Below are 9,397 nucleotides of genomic sequence, written 5' to 3' on the forward strand. Positions count from 1 at the left end.
TTTCCAAAGAACTCATTTAATTCATGAGATGTGGGAAAATTAATAATCTGTTTCTTTTCCTTAAACATGTGTACCCTTGTGTCGGGGACTGAGGGTTCATCCACAATATGCAACACATGCCTTATTGCCACAATCATACACTGAATAGTTTTAGTCACCCTAGGGTGCAATTTTACTTCGTCATAGTCGACACTGGAATCAGAATCCGTGTCGGTAGTAGTGTCTTGTGTTAAGGGACGCTTTTGAGACCCCGACGGGCCCTGTGAGTCGGTCCAATCTGAGGATTGACCGCCTGATGTCCCCCCTAAACCAGCCTTATCAAGCCTTTTATGTAAAGATGCCACACTTGCATGCAATGTATGCCACATGTCCATCCAATCAGGAGTCGGCACAACCGACGGGGACACACCACTCATTTGCTCCGCCTCCTCCTTGGAGAAGCCTTCCGCCTCAGACATGTCGACACACCCGTACAGACACCCCACACACACAGGGATTTACCTATAAGGGGACAAAACCCCAACCAGGCCCTTAGGAGAGACAGAGAGATAGAGTATGCCAGCACACACCCAGCGCTTAAAAAACACTGGAATATACAACCAGATAGCGCTTTTATATGTTTATAATCGTAATCTCCACTCACTGCATCGCCAAAGTGCCCCCCTCCTCCTTTTTCCAACCTGTGAAGCTCAGCAGGGGAGAGAACAGAGAGCCAGCGTTTTCTCATGCAGCCTCTGTGGAGAAAATGGCGCTGGTTAGTGCGTAGGATCAAGCCCCGCCCACCCGACGGCGGGCTTCGGTCCGTTCATCATATATTAATAAAATGGCGGGGGTCCGCGGATTTACTGTCCCCCAGCCTGATCCACTTTATTTATGGCCAAAACGAGGTTTATTGCTGCCCAGGGCGCCCCCCCCCCCCCCCCCCCCCTGCGCCCTTCAGTGCCTGCTTTGTGTGTGACTGGGAGCAATGGCGCGCAGCTTACTGCTGCGCGCTTACCCCATGAAGATCTGATGTCTTCTGCCGCCTGAAGTCTTTTCCTCAATACTCACCCGGCTTCTATCTTCGGCATCTGTGAGGAGGACGGTGGCGGCGCGGCTCCGGGACGAACCCCAGGTGAGACCTGTGTTCCGACTCCCTCTGGAGCTAATGGTGTCCAGTAGCCTAGAAGCAGTGCCCAACTTTACAAGCCAGCTGTGCTTCTCTCTCCTCGGTCCCACGATGCAGGGAGCCTGTTGCCAACAGGACTCCCTGAAAATAAAAAACCTAACAAAATTCTTTTTCCACAGAAAACTCTGGAGAGCTCTCTGCAGTGCACCCATTCTCCTCTGGGCACAAGATCTAACTGAGGTCTGGAGGAGGGGCATAGAGGGAGGAGCCAGTGCACACCCATAGTCAAAGTTCTTTTTAGGTGCCCTATCTCCTGCGGAGCCCGTCTATACCCCATGGTCCTTACGGAGTCCCCAGCATCCTCTAGGACGTAAGAGAAAAGGATTTTAAATACAGAAATTTCAGCCCTCTGAGAAGTATAATCATGCATATGTACTCAGTACTTCTGGGCCCTACACACTGGGAGAGAATACTGAACGATATGAATGATCTTGTTCATTAATGAACGAGATACCGTTCATATCTTTCCTTGTGGAGGCACCAGCTCGTTCATCGCTGGTGCCCCGTCGCTTGTGCATGCAGGCCAATATGGATGATCTCGTCCATATTTGCCTGCACTGCTATGGAGCCGGGTGACGGGGGGAGTGAAGAAACTTCACACCCTCGTCACTGCCCTCCACGCTGCCGGGTCGCCCGTATCCGCCATCGGCCAGCTCGGCGGCGGATCGACAAATGTGTAGGTCCCATTAGTTTGGGCCCCTTTTGCATGGAGTCTATCAGCCTGTGGCACTGCTGAGGTGTTATGGAAGACCAAGATGCTTCAATAGCGGACTTCAGCTCTTCTGCATTGTTCAGTCTCATGTCTCTCATTTTTCTCTTGGCAAATGCTCAATAGATTCTCTATGGGGTTCAGGTCAGGCGAGTTTGCTGGCCAATCCAGCACAGTAATACCATGGTCATTGAACCAGGTTTTGATACTTTTGGCAGTGTGGGCAGGTGCCAAGTCCTGCTGACATCAGAATCCCTCCCTCCAAACGCCTGGTCCCTCCTGCGTTTCTCCGGACACGCCTTAAAAACGGTCAGTTGCCACCCCCCAAACGGCCTCTTCGTGTCAGTCACCTTGCGATCACTTTTCTTGCACATCTAGTCGCTGCCCACCGATCCCCGTCACTGCGGAACGACGCACCTACGCATTGTGGTGCATACGCATGCGCAGTTCAGACCTGATCGCAGGCTGTACGAAAACACAGCCTAGCATTCAGGCCTGAATTAGACCCAGTATGCCTTTAGGTAGGCTACATAATTAGCTACTGCCACATCGTGGCTTCAAACCAATGTGCTTAAAACTGATGCCCGAAATTTGCTACCTTGAATTATACATGCCATACTTAGATTTTGACCGATATTATAATCAATTCTTTTTTGAGGTGCCACAATTTCTGCAGCACTATACAGGGAACAGTGAAACTTGACAGAACAAAGGTTCAGTAAATGTACGCCGACATATTGGGGGTAATTCCAAGTTGATCGCAGCAGGATTTTTGTTAGCAATTGGGCAAATCCATGTGCACTGCAGGGGAAGCAGATATAACATGTGCAGAGAGAGTTAGATTTGGGTGGGGTGTGTTCAATCTGCAATCTAATTTGCAGTGTAAAATAAAGCAGCCAGTATTTACCCTGCACAGAAACAAAATAACCCACCCAAATCTAACTCTTTCTGCACATGTTATATCTGCCTCCCCTGCAGTGCACATGGTTTTGCCCAATTGCTAAAAAAAATCCTGCTGCGATCAACTTGGAATTACCCCCACTGTAGGAACACCACAAAGCAAGCAACTGGCAAACCAGGTAGAATGTAGAAAGGGGGAGAGGGATGGGAGCCTCACTGTATCCTTACAGCCAAGGGATGGTGAATCACAGGAAGTTAGAATTGCTGGAGTGGCCTAGAAGACAAGGAGTACTGACTGCAGGGATAGTGTGGGAGATGAACATGAGGAAGGAGGACCCTACCTGTGGGAGCTTACACGCTAACAGGAGGGGTAGTCCTCAGATTTGTTCATCTCTGATTTTTGTGATCTTTTAAAGAACACTGTTTACAGTACACATTGGTTGCTTTGAGCTGCTGGTCCCTAGCTGTTAACAGTGCAATTATTACTCTCGCTGCAGCATCATTGATGGCATCACTGCTCTTGGAAAGTGCACTTTATTATTAACATGACTGCTTAAACTCAGCACATTGGAGGTCATTCCGAGTTGTTAGCTCGTTGCCGATTTTCGCAACGAGCGATTAAGGCAAAAATGCGCATGCGCATGGTACGCAGTGCGCATGCGCTAAGTATTTTAGCACAAAACTTAGTAGATTTACTCACGTCCGAACTAAGAATTTTCATCGTTGAAGTGATCGAAGTGTGATTGACAGGAAGTGGGAGTTTCTGGGCGGAAACTGACCATTTTCTGGGAGTGTGCGGAAAAACGCAGGCGTGCCAGGATAAAACGCAGGAGTGGCTGGAGAAACGGAGGAGTGGCTGGCCGAACGCAGGGCGTGTTTGTGACGTCAAACCAGGAACGGAACGGGCTGAGCTGATCGCAATGTATGAGTAAGTCTCGAGCTACTCAGAAACTGCTAAGAAATTTCTATTCGCAATTCTGCTAATCTTTCGTTCGCAATTCTGCTAAGCTAAGATACACTCCCAGAGGGCGGCGGCCTAGCGTGTGCAATGCTGCTAAAAGCAGCTAGCGAGCGAACAACTCGGAATGAGGGCCATTGTACCAGCTACTTTCCATACTAATAAAATCATTTATTTTAATTGATAAACTGGATAAGGGATTATTCATGTTCCAATTTCATACAGTATAACATTCATGATGGTTCCAAACGCACTTAGTTACATCTATAAGATACAAAACAGACTTTAAACTAATACAAATTATGGATACAATATTTACTGAATGAAGAGCAAACAAGATCAAATAAACACATTTAGTATGGTGGTAAAAGTGTAAGAATATTTTTAAATGAAACAGGATCACCACTTTAAGCTTTCTATCAATGTTGGACACCAAGTAAGATTTCACACGCATGCGTCTCCTGATTTCTCCAAGTTACACGTTACAATTTGACTTACCTTTATCATAGTCCCTCATCTTCAATGAACCACCACCGAATCATTTGTAGTCCCACTGAGGAAGCCTCTTCCTTATTCCCCAATATACCCCCAGACTACACATCTAGCTCTACTGAGCTCCCTAAGATCAAGGTCTTTAGCGGCTTAAATTAGCTTTCCAGACAATGGGCCTCATTCCAAGTTGATCACACGCTGCCAATTTTCGCAGCGCAGCGATCTGGTTACTACTGCGCATACGTATGCACCGCAATGCGCAAGCGCGTCGTACGGATACAAACAGCATTGTTGCTGTGCAATGCTTCTAGCGACGATTACATTCACACAGCAGTTCGCAAGGAGATTGACAGGAAGAGGGCGTTTATGGGTGTCAACTGGCCGTTTTCTGGGAGTGGTATGGAAAACGAAGGCGTGTCCAGGCGTTTTCAGGACGGGTGTCTGATGTCAATTCTGGGACCGGACAGGCTGAAGCGATCGCAAGGGCTGAGTAAGTTCAGACCTACTCAAACTGCAAAAAAACTTTTTCGTCCCGCTCGGCTGCACATGCGATCGCACACTTGCAAAGCGAAAATACACTCCCCCGTGGGTGGCGACTATACGTTTGCATGGCTGCAAAAAGTAGTTAGCGAGCGATCAACTCGGAATGAGGGCCAATGTCAATTAAAATAGATTTTGATCCATCACTATGGGGTCACGTCACATTATGACCACCTCCTACATCAAACGTTGGCAGCGCGCAGCCCATAAAGTACGCCATGTGTCATGTGCTGGCTTGGTGGGTATATAAGGTGTGCGATAGGCTGTCTGCACACATATATCTCGCTGTCATGGGTTATTGGGGCGATTTATCAGAGTTGCAAAAAAAAAAAGAAAAAAGGGATGATTATCGTCTTTCGGCTCAAGGGTGGCAGTATTTCTGAAACAGCGCAGTTTGTGAACTGTTCGCGTGCTGCTGTGGTGAAGGTGTATAGTGACTGGATAAATGCCACCATTGCAAATAACCGACATAGAAACAGCAGAGCACCACATACCACTGATGTGAGAGGTGAACGTTGGCTACAAAGGAGCAGTTCACAGTCTTAATGAACCTGGGAGCTACCAGACGTGTGTCTAAAATGACAGTTCAGCAAACATCTAGCTGCTGTCCGTGCTGCACACGGCGGTTACTCTGGATATTAGCTGGTGGTCATAACAATGTGACTCAACCGTGTCATTTGTAAATGTTCATCGGTAGCTATCTAGGTAATGGTCACTAGAATTCCACCTCTGGGCCCTTTTTAATGAGATCACACATATAAAATGAATAGTGTAATAAGTACCTCCATGAGTTTGTCTGTTTTGGAATATGCAATAATTGAATAATCAAGGTGCAAGTGCTCTTGTTTAGTGTGCAAAGTTAATGTGGTTGGTATATTAAGGCGTTCATTTTTATGTTTCTAAAGGACATGGTCTTTTGCAGTGCTGGAGGTGACAGATTTCTGGTCCCTACTATAACACAAATGTTTCTATTCTGCTAAGAATTTATATGATGTCCAGTCTTTAATTAGCTGGCTGGTGTTGCGAGCTGGCGCATGGATTCTGCCCTCACTTTACTGTATCAGACGTCACAGACAAGGTGACCAGAGGACATTCACTTGGCAAGGTGGAAATAATTTAATCATCATAAGATTTCTTCACTGTAACAAAGTTCAGCCTGAAAATGCATTAACTGGAATCTGAAACAAACTTCACGCCTCTCTTGTTAGTATGGTATTGGTTGCTTTACCAAATAAATTACCCAATTGGAATCAATAAGATACAATAATTTACCATGTATGAAATAGGGTGGTAGCCTCCGCCTTTCATGCCAGGGGCTTTACAATTAGAGACCCTTTTTTTTCACACAGTAACTTACAGCGTTAATGGGCACTAACCGATAGAATCCAGGATAAGTTCCCTTAACATAGCCATGGCACCCAAAAACAGGCTATTTACTGGAGATTTATTTTCGGCCCTGCTCGGGCTCAATCCCCCCCTCCATCTACTGCAGACTACCTTTGGGGCGAATTGAATAGCCCAGCTGCATCAATTAGCGGAATTCCCCCTTGAAGTTAAAGGCCTGGATCTATGTTTTCACTTCACAGACAAACAAGGATTACCACATATAGAATACTATCCCATTATCTGGTAACTAAGGGGCACCTATTGCGTTGTCCCAAATTAATGATTCAGTGTATTCTGTAGTTCCAGTGTGTATACATTTGTCCCAAAAAAGTAGAGTTCTTACATAGTGTTCCATTTTCAACTGCTTAATAGCATTGTTATGTCCTAGTGTACTGCAACTTTATATGGAATAGAGTGTAGTACAGTGGTTCTCAAACTCCGTCCTCAAGGACCCCCAACCTTTCATGTTTTCCAGGTCACCCAGCAGGGGCACAGGTGTACTCATCACCCACTGAAACATTTAAAAGATCCTCAGGTGGAGCTAATTATTCACATGTGATTCTGTGAGGAAACCTGGGAAACGGGTACTGTTGGGGGTCCGTGAGGACAGAGTTTGGGAACCACCGGTGTAGCTGAAACTGAAGTCACTATGGCAAGTATAGTGTGTGCAGTGGTTAGCATTACTGCCTGACAGACCTGAGGACATGAGTTCAATTTCTGACTAATACAACAATGTGGAGTGTGTATGTTCTCACTTTTTTTCCTTGGTTTCATTCCAAACTCAAAACCATATACAAAGCTAGTATATGAGCCCATGTAATAAGGAATACAGATTGTAAGCTCCAATGGGGCAGACACAGTTGTGAAAGAGTACTATATTCTCCATAACCGGCTGTCTAATATATGTGCTATATAAATAATAGGATTTTAATTACCTACCGGTAAATCCTTTTCTCGTAGTCTGTAGAGGATACTGGGGTCCATTTAGCACCATGGGGTATAGACGGGTCCACTAGCAGTCATGAGCACTTTAAGAATTTGATAGTGTGGGCTGGCACCTCCCTCTATGCCCCTCCTACCAGACTCAGTCTATGAAACTGTGCCCGAGGAGACAGACATACTTTGAGAGAAGGATAGATAAGGATAGTTGTGAGATTCCGAACCAGCACACACAACAAGAGGAAAGCCAAGCTAACCGAAACTTGAAACAGGAACAGCAACAGCTGAACCAACAATTCTTAACCAAGTAACAGTGCAGGAAGAACGACACACTGGGCGAGCGCCCAGTATCCTCTACGAACTACGAGAAAAGGATTTACCGGTAAGTAATTAAAATCCTATTTTCTCTTACATCCTAGAGGATACTGGGGTCGACTTAGTACCATGGAGATGTACCAAAGCTCCCAAACCGGGTGGGAGTGCGGAGGTTCCTGCAGAACTGATTGACCAAATTGAAGGTCCTCAGAGGCCAAAGTAACGAACTTGTAGAACTTAGCAAACGTGTTCGAACCTGACCAAGTAGCTGCTAGGCAGAGCTGTGAAGCCGAGACACACCGGGCAGCCGCCCAGGAAGAACCCACCGACCTGGTAGAGTGGGCCTGTACAGATCTTGGACATGGCAAACTTGCCTTGGAATAAGCATGCTGGATAGTAAGTATGATCCAGCGTGCAACTGGCTGCTTTGAAGCAGGACACCCAATCTTAATCGGGATCATAAAGAACAAACAGCGAGTCCGTCTTTCTGTGACGAGCTGTTCTTTTCACATACACCTTCAAAGCCCTCACAACATCCAAAGACTTTGAAGTAGCAGAGATGTTGGTGACAACCAGAACCACAATGGGTTGGTTAATGTGAAATGCGTACACCACTTTAGGAAGAAATTGCTGACGAGTTCCGAGTTCACTGAAAATGGTAAAGTGACTCCTCCCACTTTGGCGCAAATCCAATGCTACACTTTTTGCAGGAACTTCTATTTTCTCAATAAAATGTAATGTACCGGCTTGATGTGAATAAAATATGAATTTAATACTACACAATGATTAAAAGTGAGACAAAAACAGAACCCAACATGGGAAACAGAGTCCTACCAAGATGATAATCGGAGCCGCAGGTGTTATGAATGCAAGGTATTTCCCGGGAACAATACCCTGCATGTGACTCCGTCAGGCGTGTTCCCCAGTGGTCCCTTTCACAGTCAAGGATGTCCAGAAGCACAGGAAAGTACTGGAAAGCAGGTCCGATTATCATCTTGGTAGGACTCTGAAAGAAAATGGACATGTCCAAAATCTGGACTTTTATGGAGCCCAGACGCAGGCCCACATCAACGCCTGCCTGCAGAAAAAAAATAATCAGGAAACACCCAGATGAAATTCCACCATGGATTAATTTCTGCTCTCACACCAAGAGATGTATTTCTTCCAAATACAATGGTAATGCTTAGACGTTACCCCCTTCCTGGATTGGATCATAGTTGTGATAACCTTGTTAGAGATCCCTCTCCTGGCTACAATCAGCAGTTCAACTTCCATGCCGTCAAACGTAGCCACGGTAAGTCCTGATAGACGAACGGGCCCTGTTGCAGAAGATCCTCACGAAGAGGTAGAGGCCATGGATCTTCCAGGAGCATCTCCAGAAGGTCCACGTACCAGGCCCTTCTTGGCCAGTCCGGAGCAATGAGTATTGCTTGAACCTTTTCCCTTTTTATTTGTTTTAGAATTCATGGGATCAGGAGAAGTGGAGGAACCTGTGGGTCTCTTGACCTGGAACAATACCGCTTCTTGTTGAGACGAGAGGCCATCATGTCGATCTGTGGATATCCCCATCGACTTGTCCAGCACCTGAACACTTCCGGATGAAGGCCCCACTCCGCCGGGTACAGGTCGTGTCTGCTGAGGAAGTCTGCTTCCCAGTTGTCTACTCCTGGAATGAAGACCGCTTACTACGCCACAGCGTTTCTTTCTGCCCAGAGGAGAATTCTTGACACCTCTGACATTGCTGCTCTGTTTATGTACGTCACATTGTCCGACTGAACATGAATTGCCCGATCTTGAAGAAGATGTGAGGCCTGCAGAAGGGCGTTGTATATGGCCCTGAATGCCAGAATGTTGACTGGAAGGATGACTTCCTGACTTGACCATCTTCCCTGAAACTGCACTCCCCAACCTCTGAGGCTTGCGTCTGGTTAACAGAATCCAGTTCTGAATTCCGACCCTCCATCCTGCGACGAGGTGAGAAGACTGTAGC

Source organism: Pseudophryne corroboree, chromosome 7 (assembly GCF_028390025.1).
Source record: "Pseudophryne corroboree isolate aPseCor3 chromosome 7, aPseCor3.hap2, whole genome shotgun sequence".
NCBI classification, from domain to species: Eukaryota; Metazoa; Chordata; class Amphibia; order Anura; family Myobatrachidae; genus Pseudophryne; species Pseudophryne corroboree.